We start from the raw sequence: 9606 nt of genomic DNA on the forward strand, positions 1-9606 counted from the left end.
ACATGACCTGTTTAGAGATGAAAAAAAAAAAATAGAAGAAATACATAGGAATATCTTGTGGCAGACTAGTATGAGAAAAATATTGCCACTAAAATATTTTAAATAAAACTAAAATATTTTATCCTAAAAAAGAAAATGTAAAGCAATTGTCTCTCTCAAACAATAGCAAAAGTAGATGTATAAGACCTCACAGAAAATATACTGACTCAGGAAAGATATTTTATTTTATTAATTTATTTATTTATTTTGAGACGGAGTCTCGCTCTGTCACCCAGGATGGAGTGCAGTGGCGTGATCTCGGCTCACTGAAACCTCTGTCTTCCGGGTTCAAGCAATTCTCCTGCCTCAGCCTCCTGAGTAGCTGGGACTACAGGCATGTACCACCACACCCCGCTAATTTTTTATATTTTTGGTAGAGACAGGGTTTCTCTATGTTGCACAGGCTGGTCTTGAACTCCTGACCACAAGTGATCTGCCCGTTTTGGCCTCCCAAAATGCTGGAATTACAAGCAAGAGCCACTGTGCCTGTCCAATATTTTCTGAGCTCTACCACCTCATACTTTAAATGGAAGGAAAAACACAAGAGGAAATTTAGAAGAAGGTAGGCATTGCTGAAGTTATAGCAAGGAATAGGAAAGAAATGAAATTGTGCATGTTTTGAAGTTCCCCTATTTCTTTTCTCTTTCATCCTTTTAAATTCTTTTTATCCTTTTACTTCTGGGCCACTATTTAGTATTTTTAATGGCTTCAAATTAAGCATTAATTTATAGCTTCAAGTTTTTTCTGTTTATCTTATGAAAGACAGTTGTTTTGCCTGGCTGCCCAAAGATTCATTTTAGTTTTGGACATAGGATGTTCATCATCAAAATATAATAATCTTATTGAGAGTGTCTCTTTCTTTCTATGTCATGGTATAGCCTTCTAGTTTAAAAGCTTTCTAGATAAAAAGATTGCCTTCATTCCTCAATATTTACTACTTTTTGTATAAAATTCTTGAGTCACGCTTTATTTTCTTGAGTACTTTGTCCTTATTTCAACAAAAGTTTATAGAAATACCTATAAATATTTTTAAATGAACATTATAGATCTCAGGAAGTGAGCCCTTTCTTTAGAAACGATTAAATATGAAATTCAATCAGATAAAATTACTGAAAAACTAGGGTAAAAGAACTTATGAAATCAAATATACTTGAAGGATTGTTTCAAATAAATCTGGAGATTGACATACTATTTTGTAACCAATAAATGTAGAATGAAAAGGAGAGGGATGCTGGGAAGTAATGATCATTTCCACATTATCAGTTTATACATAGGCTGATTTCCTCATCTTTTATAGCTGAGAGGTCATATTGTTTGCTATTAGAGCATTTATATTTAATTTTATACCATTAACGCTAAGAAGGACAAGGTAATCAATAACAATCAGGTTGCTGAAGACAAGAGAAGGGAAGAGGGAGGAACAGTAAATATACTAATTTGAGAAGTAAACTGTCAAGCTGTTTGTATTCCAAAATACAAACTTAAAACAATTTTGCTAGGTAAAAACTCACAAAACCCAGTAGATTTATGGTTAAACATATTGAATTGGAACGGTTTGTCTTTGGGGGTTAATACTTTTAAGGAATTCCTGTTCCTCATTTTAATCCTGTTCTGCTAGGAAACAAATGTTATCAGCTCCTCTCTCTCCTTTCTAATAGCAAGTTCTGGCAGAGGGAATGCCATGAAAAGTTTTCTGATTTTGTCTGCTGACAAGAAAATGCTTCAGATAAGATACTGGCCTCAGAAGATGGCCGTAGTGGTGAAAATAAAGGAGTTGTTCAAAAAGTCTGTATAATGAACTCATTAATCTCCCAACCCCCTTTCCCTCTCCTATGAATCCTGGAGACGACTTATCCCAGAATAGCGCTGGAATCTGGAGGCTTTTTCTGAGGAAACATTGTGCCAGAGAAGCTCTAAATTTCAGGGCATTAAACACAACAGGAGTTGATCCCTCAACTGCCACATTGAAAGGAGTGATGAAATGAAGATATTCCTAACTGAATGGGGAGACTCACAATTCCTTCTCAAGCTCACCCCAATAATGCTGGCCATTGGGCTTTTTTCTCTTCCCTTGTATCCCACACTGGAGATAGGGCTTGTTCAACATCACCAAAAGCAAAATTCCTAGAGAAAATCTATTGGAATCACAGTTGGTGGGACTCTAACAAGCTTGCATTACCTTAGCAGATCAATATCCAGTGAGCTGTGGAAGAAAAACTGAAGGCTCCTGGAGAGATGGCTCCAAGAAAACAAAACATTGGATTTTTTGCAATCATTTTTCAAAAATTTTATTTAATTGATAATTGTACATGTTTACAGGGCACAGCATGATGTTTTGATATATGTATACATCACACAATGATTAAATCAAGCTATTTTTAGATGTAAAGTAAACTGAATTAGGCCATGCATTGATTTCTAAATAAGATAATTTTAACTTTGAAATTTATTGGTTGTTGGAGGGTTATGCCTGTCTTTCCCCTCAGAACCTCTGTTACTCTGTGGCAAACTGTAATAAGTGGAAGGTGTACATATTGCAGCATACTTCTAAATTGCTAAGTATTTTATGCAAGCTTTTTAAAATAATTTTTGACTATAAATCATGAAAAATATTTTTGGTAATCATTTGCTAGAATATAACGTTATGATTATTATAGATCTTTAGTCCTATAGGTTACTCATTTGCTTGGTGAGAGTAACGTGAAAGACCCTTCTCAGGCCAGGACTATGCCTTATTCATCTCTGTATCTCCTGCTCTGGGAGCATAATTTTTTATACAGAATGGATACTTAATTGCTTTCCTTTTAATGCAATTGAATTGCATTAAAATAATGAAAAGTCTCTTGAGTTTAACATTGAAGGGTGTTTTTGGTCTTGAAAATCTTAAGATATGCATAAATTACTTTCTAAACATCATTTTTAATTGGCATATATTTTGGGGGGTGCATGTGATATTTTCATGCCTGTCTGCAATATATAATGATCAATTGGGGTAACTGGGATATTCATCACCTCAAATATTTTTCTTTGTGTTGGGACCATTATAATTCTTCTTTTGCAGCTATTTTGTATTATACGATACATTGTCATTATAATTTTCCTACTGTATCATCAAATACTAGAACTTATACCTTCTATCTAACTGTATTTTTATACCCTTTAACCAACTTCTCTTCATCTTCTACCATCCTTCTTCCCTTCCCAGCTTCTGGTAATCACCATTCTACTTTCTACCTCCATAAGATCTCCTCTTTTAGCTTCAAAATATGAGAATATGCAGTATTTGTCTTTCAGCATCTGACTTATTTCATTTAACATGATAGCCTCCAGTTCCATCTAGTTCATTCTCTTTTATGGCTGACTAACATTCCATTGTGTACATATGCCGATTCTTTATCCATTCATCTGTTGATGCATTTTTCATTGATTACATATTTTGGATATTGTGAATAGTGCTACAATAGACATGGAAGTATAGATATCACTTTGATATACTTAATCAAGCTAATAAGTCCATCACCTCCCATCTATCACTTTTACATAATAGATCTCAATCTGATTCTTCTTGCCTAACTGGAATTTTTGTATGCTTTAACCAACATCTTCCCATCTCTCACTTCTCCCAGCCTCTGGTAACCATCATTCCACCCTATACTTCTAGGAGTTCAACTTCCTTAGGCTACACATGTAAGTGAGATCATGTAGAATTTTTCTTTCTGTGCCTGGCTTGTTTCACTTAGCATAACGTTCTCCATATTCATCCACGTTGTCACAAATGACAGAATTTTCTTCCTTATAAGAGCTGACTAGTATTCCATTATGTATGTATACCACATTTTTTATCCATTCATACATTGGTAGGTACTTAAGTTGATTCCATATTTTGGCAATTGTGAATAATGCTGCATTGAATATGCGAGTGAAGATATCTTTTTAACACAGTAACTTCAGTTGTTGGGTATGGACTCAGAAGTGGGATTGGTGGATAATATAGTAACTCTATTCTTAGTTTTTTAGAGAAAACTCTATTTTTCATAATGGCTGTACCAACTTACATTTTTAGTGTACAGGGGTTCCCTTTTCTCCACATCCTCACTAACACTTGCTCTTTTGTCTTTTTGGCAATAACCAACCTAGCAGGTATGAGATGATAGCTCATTATGGTTTTAATTTGTATTTTCCTAAGTATTGGTAATTTGTATTTTCCTAGTGGGGTTGAACACTTTTTCATATACCTGTTGGCCATTAGTATATCATCTTTGGAGAAATGTCTATTCAAGTCCTTTGCCCATTTATAAATTGGGTTATTTGTTTTCTTGCTACTGAATTTATTTCTTTATATATTTTGGATATTAACTCCTTATAAAAGGTGTGGTTTGCAAATATTTTCACCCAGACCATAGATTATCTCTTCACTTGGTTTCCTTTGCTGTGCAGAAGCTTTTTAAGTTTGATACAGTCTCATTCATCTATTTTTGCTTTGTTGCCTGTGCTTCTGGGGTCATATCAAATAAATCAAAATAAAAAAATAATTGCCCAGTCATGGATTTTTCTCCCATCATAAAATATTAGATTTTGATTATGTAGAAAATAGCATTTACAACGGTTTTACAGTTCTATTATAGCACCTAAAGAATAATAGATAGGAAAGTGAGGTAATGAACAATAAGACAAAAAGACATTTGTGAGTGAATTTCCCAAGCTGGCAAGTCCTATGGCTGAGGCAGCTAGTTTTTCATCTGTGAGATGGTATCTGTGCCCAACTCCATGTTGGGTCTTTGGATAACACTGTCCCCGCTGCTGGACAACTGGATGCTCTGAACAGTGCTGCAGCAGCTTCTATCCTTACCACCTCTACCACTTTCTCAGAGGTATAGCCCCTTCTCGATGCCCAGCCTTTCCCCTGGGTACCACCCCTTCTGCACCTAGTGCCCTCCTTGTTTCACAGCCTTCCTGGATTTCCAATTTTCATCTAGAGGCTCGCAATACTTCTGCCGAGAAAAAGAAAATTTCAAGACGCTGTCTCCAGTACTATGATATTGAAAACTCATTTTTTGTGTGTGTGGAAAACAAGACATAGATTGCAATGACTTTAATATCTCCAGTGAGAAAATAGGAAAAAAAAGGGTATTCTACTCCCTTGCAATACATGGCGTTAGTACTCGGGTATGACAGATACATATCCAAACATGCAAAATACCCTGAGGTTTACTGTTCTTTTAGTGTACATGAAAAGATTGTCCTGTTCCATTAGAAAATTATGCATGCTTCTGGTTGAAGATCAAATTTAGAAGACTGCAAAATGAAGGGAAGAAGGAAGAGAAAACCATGCAACTCAAGCCAGTCTTGAAAGAAAGTGAAAGGGGAAAAAGGGAACAGTATTGATGCTACAGTATCAATAAAAGGTAATGTCCAGATGTTGACAAATGGCAGAGATGAAAAGTTTGGAAAAAAGATTACAAATTAAAAATGATTTTGCTGGATATAAAACAAAAAGTGAATCAGCCAACTGCTAATGTGATTCAAAAATTGAAAATCCATTTGAGGTACATGCACAAAAATGCACAAAACAGCTTCAGATTTTCTTAGTGTTTTGATACTTGGATTCTGAAGCTGTTAAGGAAAATCCAGAAAATACTGGCATACTCAAGGAAGTGCCCTTGACCCAATACTCAGTAATAATGAGCAGACATCTCCACTTGAGCACTTAGGATTATTGCTCAGAACATGTACATAAGTCTTAATGGAAAAGTGAATATAAGAAATCTCTCAGAAAGAAGAAAAGTTGAAAATGAATGCTGAGCAAGAAAAAGATCTGCCTTTTTCCCCTCCCTTCTCTTCCCCTTTCCTGTTGACAAAATACATCATCAATATCTCCTAAAAACATGTTTAAGTCTGGAAATTTATCATAAGAAAAATAGGGCTTTGAAGTATGTATAATAAATCATCAAATAATTTTGGGGGGACTTGGCAATTCTGGAAAGAATTGAGAACATGTAGGCATCTGTTTTAACACACAAAGCTGAAGCAATAGAATAGTGTTTTCTACTTCAAAAAGGTTTTCCTCCACTAATGACTAATAAATTGTAAGTCTTGTAAAACAGGTTGAATTTCCAAATTATTTCCTTTGAACCTATACAAATATATAACTGTTGATAAAAATGAAGAAAAGCCAGGCAAATTCCAGGAATGAGATGGAAGAGTATCAACCAGGACTCATAATCATATGTACCACTGGGCTTAGCAGTGACTCATAGTAATCATAAAGGCAAACATTAAATGCTGATTTAACCAGAAACTTATATAATATTAAAGGAGAGAGAAACTGGCATTATATAAGGGTGCTAAATATTCATCTTCTATAATAAGTAAACTTATGAAATATTAAGGTTTAGACATGGAAGAAAAAAACCTGTTTATTTTCACTGTAAGCCTTGCAGCCTATGTTCAGTTTTAATTATTAATACTTCATAAAAGTTTTAGAATTCAAATAGTACTGCATGATACTGTTATATATCATAATCTCAATCTTTAAAAAGAGAAAATAATGTGCCTAAGAAAAGGGCAGAAAAAATCTAACACAAATTTTCTTTGAGTTGAGGGATTTTGGATAATTTTACCTTATTTCTAGTGCTTACTTTTTGTTTGCTTTCCAAGTCTATCAAATATTTACTCCTATGTTTTAAAACAAGACCAGTTAGTTAACCTTCTCCCAAGTTGGGGCAGGGCTGGGTACAGCATTCCTTCCAGTTTAGAGCTACCTTGTTTCTTTTCTTACAGTATAAGCCTGGACTCTAATAGTTTCTATGTTTTCTTGAGTTGGTTCATGTTCTGTTGGATTCTGTTTCTTTCTAGATGTGTCTATGCTATCTCTAAAGCTTTAATTGGCTGCTGAGTTGGTTTTGTACGGACAGAACTAAGATTCTCAGATCATTTATGTCTGATTCCTAAAGCCAGGACATGACAGGTGTTGGTTTTTCTTAGTCTCTTATTTTTTTTTTTTTTCAATTCATTTTTCATTTGATTTCCACCCTGCCCCATTGTTTTGGTTTAAGAAGCTACCTTCCTTAGGCTCATGTTCTTTAATTACTTATGGATTAATTACACCATCCCACAGATAATTGGGTATATACTGTGGACCTCTTAAAATAATTTTTAGAGGAGACAGACATAAGCCCATTTGTCTATTGGACAGCCCAGGTTGCCCCACACCTATAGATAGCTCCCTTTGCACACCTCACTCCCTAATGTAAGTAGCTTCCCTCCCTGCTACCATAGCTAGCTTAGGAAATGCTGTTTTCCTAGCTGGTTCTGGCATGGTTGTGCAAACCTCCCTGCCTGCCTGATGTTTGAGAATGGCATGTTCCTATTCCTCTTATCAGAAAGATATTTTTCTGACTCTGTGAACTCAGGGACTTTCAATTGATATTTATAAGACTGCTTGGGTATTCCTTCTCTCCTCTTCAGTTCTGCATAAAAGTTTCTGGTGAGTGGATCCCTCTCCTGGAGCACATTCTACAGTGCATCCAACCATATTCATCCCAATAGCACATTTCACTGGAGGTGGGTTCAAATCATCCAGTCTCCTAAGTTCCCAATATACCACAAGCAGTGAGCAAGCCTGTAGCTTGGAAAGGTGACTTCACACATTATGGAAGTTGGATCTGGTATTAATGGAACCAGGGGATACAAGTTGGATTCTGGGTGGACTGTTGCTGCTAGTACCAACTCATTAGCAAGAAAAATAAATGTAATTGGATAATGGGTGTAGGGTTCTATTCCTGTCAGTGACAATACGGATGGAAAATAATAGAGGTATGTTTACATTTAGATGTTGAGCCAGGAGGAGGGGAATTTACCACAAATGATACTTGCTAACTGTAACTTTCACAATCAGTTTGTTTAAACCTGCAGAGATCCTGATTGAAAGCAATATCTAGTGCTGGTCAAAGAGGGTGAGGCCAAGCACATAATAGCCAGGCCTCTGTGTACATAGTTTTAAACCTATAAAAATTACTTCAGGAAGACAAGACACATGAGGAATTGCTGACATACCTGTCTCACCTTCTCACTCTTGATTGATAAGAGACTAGTCCTCAACAAGTTACTCTTACCTGCAATGTCCCCCAAAATAAAAGTGTGCACAGAAGACAACTCCTATCAAGAGAACAATTATTACTCAAAGCCTTCCATTTGGCCATATGAAGCCTGCTGCCTAATTCTTCAGAAAGCTATCCTGATTTCTGTAAAGAGGTCAATTGGGCATTTGCAGCATCCTGCTCTTTAGGACCTTGCTACTAAACTGGGGTCTATGAACTGGCAGGATAGTCATAACTCAGGGGCTCCCTAGAAATGCAGATTCTCAGGCCCTACTCAGGGCTTGCTGAATCAGAATCTGCTTTGTAACTGGGTCCCCAGGTGATTGATATGCAAGCTAGAGTTTGGGAAGTAGTGCCCTAGATCAGAGGTTCTCAAGCAGAAGGCCACTCAGGGTTTCTTGTTAGCCTTATGAAACGGAGTGAGTCTGGAGATGATAAAACTTCTCAAGAGGACAGTGCCCAGAACTATGCTTTACCTTTTCAGGGACAAGATACGGAGAAGCTGGCCCTATTTTCTTTTATCAATCCCTTTAGAGATAGGGTCTTTTTTTTCCCTCAGAAGAAGTCTGATGGCCAGTCAAGAGGAGCCTTAATAGTCTATCACCAGAGTCATTATCTAACATCGGTATCACTAGAGTTAAAATTATAAGCAACAGAAAACTAGTTCCCCATATCCTGGACAAGGGGCAGGGTTAGGGGTGGGTAGTATAAGCTTGACCAATATCTATTTCCTGCTGTGAAGGATCTCTATTCCTTTCAGGAAAGGAAAGATATTTTCATTCCACCTGAAAATAGTGATTTTCCTACTTTAAATAGTAAAAGGCTGAAGATAGATGTCTGTGTTAGGATTCTTCAGAGAAACAGAACCAGTAGGATGTGTGTATTTATAGAGGCACTTAAGGAATAGAATCATGTGATTATGGAGGCTGGCAAGTCCAAAATGTACAGTTCAAGTCTGAATTCCTTCAGACTGGAAACCCAGGGAAGAGCTGATGTTGCAGCTCAAGTCGGAAGACCATCTGCTGGCCAGATTCCTCTTTGCTTGGCGGGAGTCGGTCGTTTCTTCAATTCAGGCCTCCAGCCGATTGGATGAGGCACACTCACATTATGGAGGTAAAGTCTACCAATTTAAATGTTAATCTCCTCCAAAAACACCTTCAGAGAAACATCCAGAATAATGTCTGACTGGATATCCAGGCATTGTTTGCCCAGCCAAGTTGACATGTAAAATTAACTATCACAATCTTTCTTTGCCCACTGAACTGGCAGGATAGGCATAACTCAGGAGCTCCCTAGAAATGCAGATTCTCAGGCCTTTCTTCCTGCTCTTCTTGAACAATGCTGACTGTCAGAACTGTATCTCAAGCCTTGCTTTACAGCTCTATATCTCAGACTTGTCTATCCCACTTGTATTTCAAATTCACTATGGCCCAGATGTCTGACTTTCTTTCTCATCACCTGCCCAGCT

Source organism: Cebus imitator, unplaced genomic scaffold (assembly GCF_001604975.1).
Source record: "Cebus imitator isolate Cc_AM_T3 unplaced genomic scaffold, Cebus_imitator-1.0 Scaffold289, whole genome shotgun sequence".
Classification (NCBI taxonomy): domain Eukaryota; kingdom Metazoa; phylum Chordata; class Mammalia; order Primates; family Cebidae; genus Cebus; species Cebus imitator.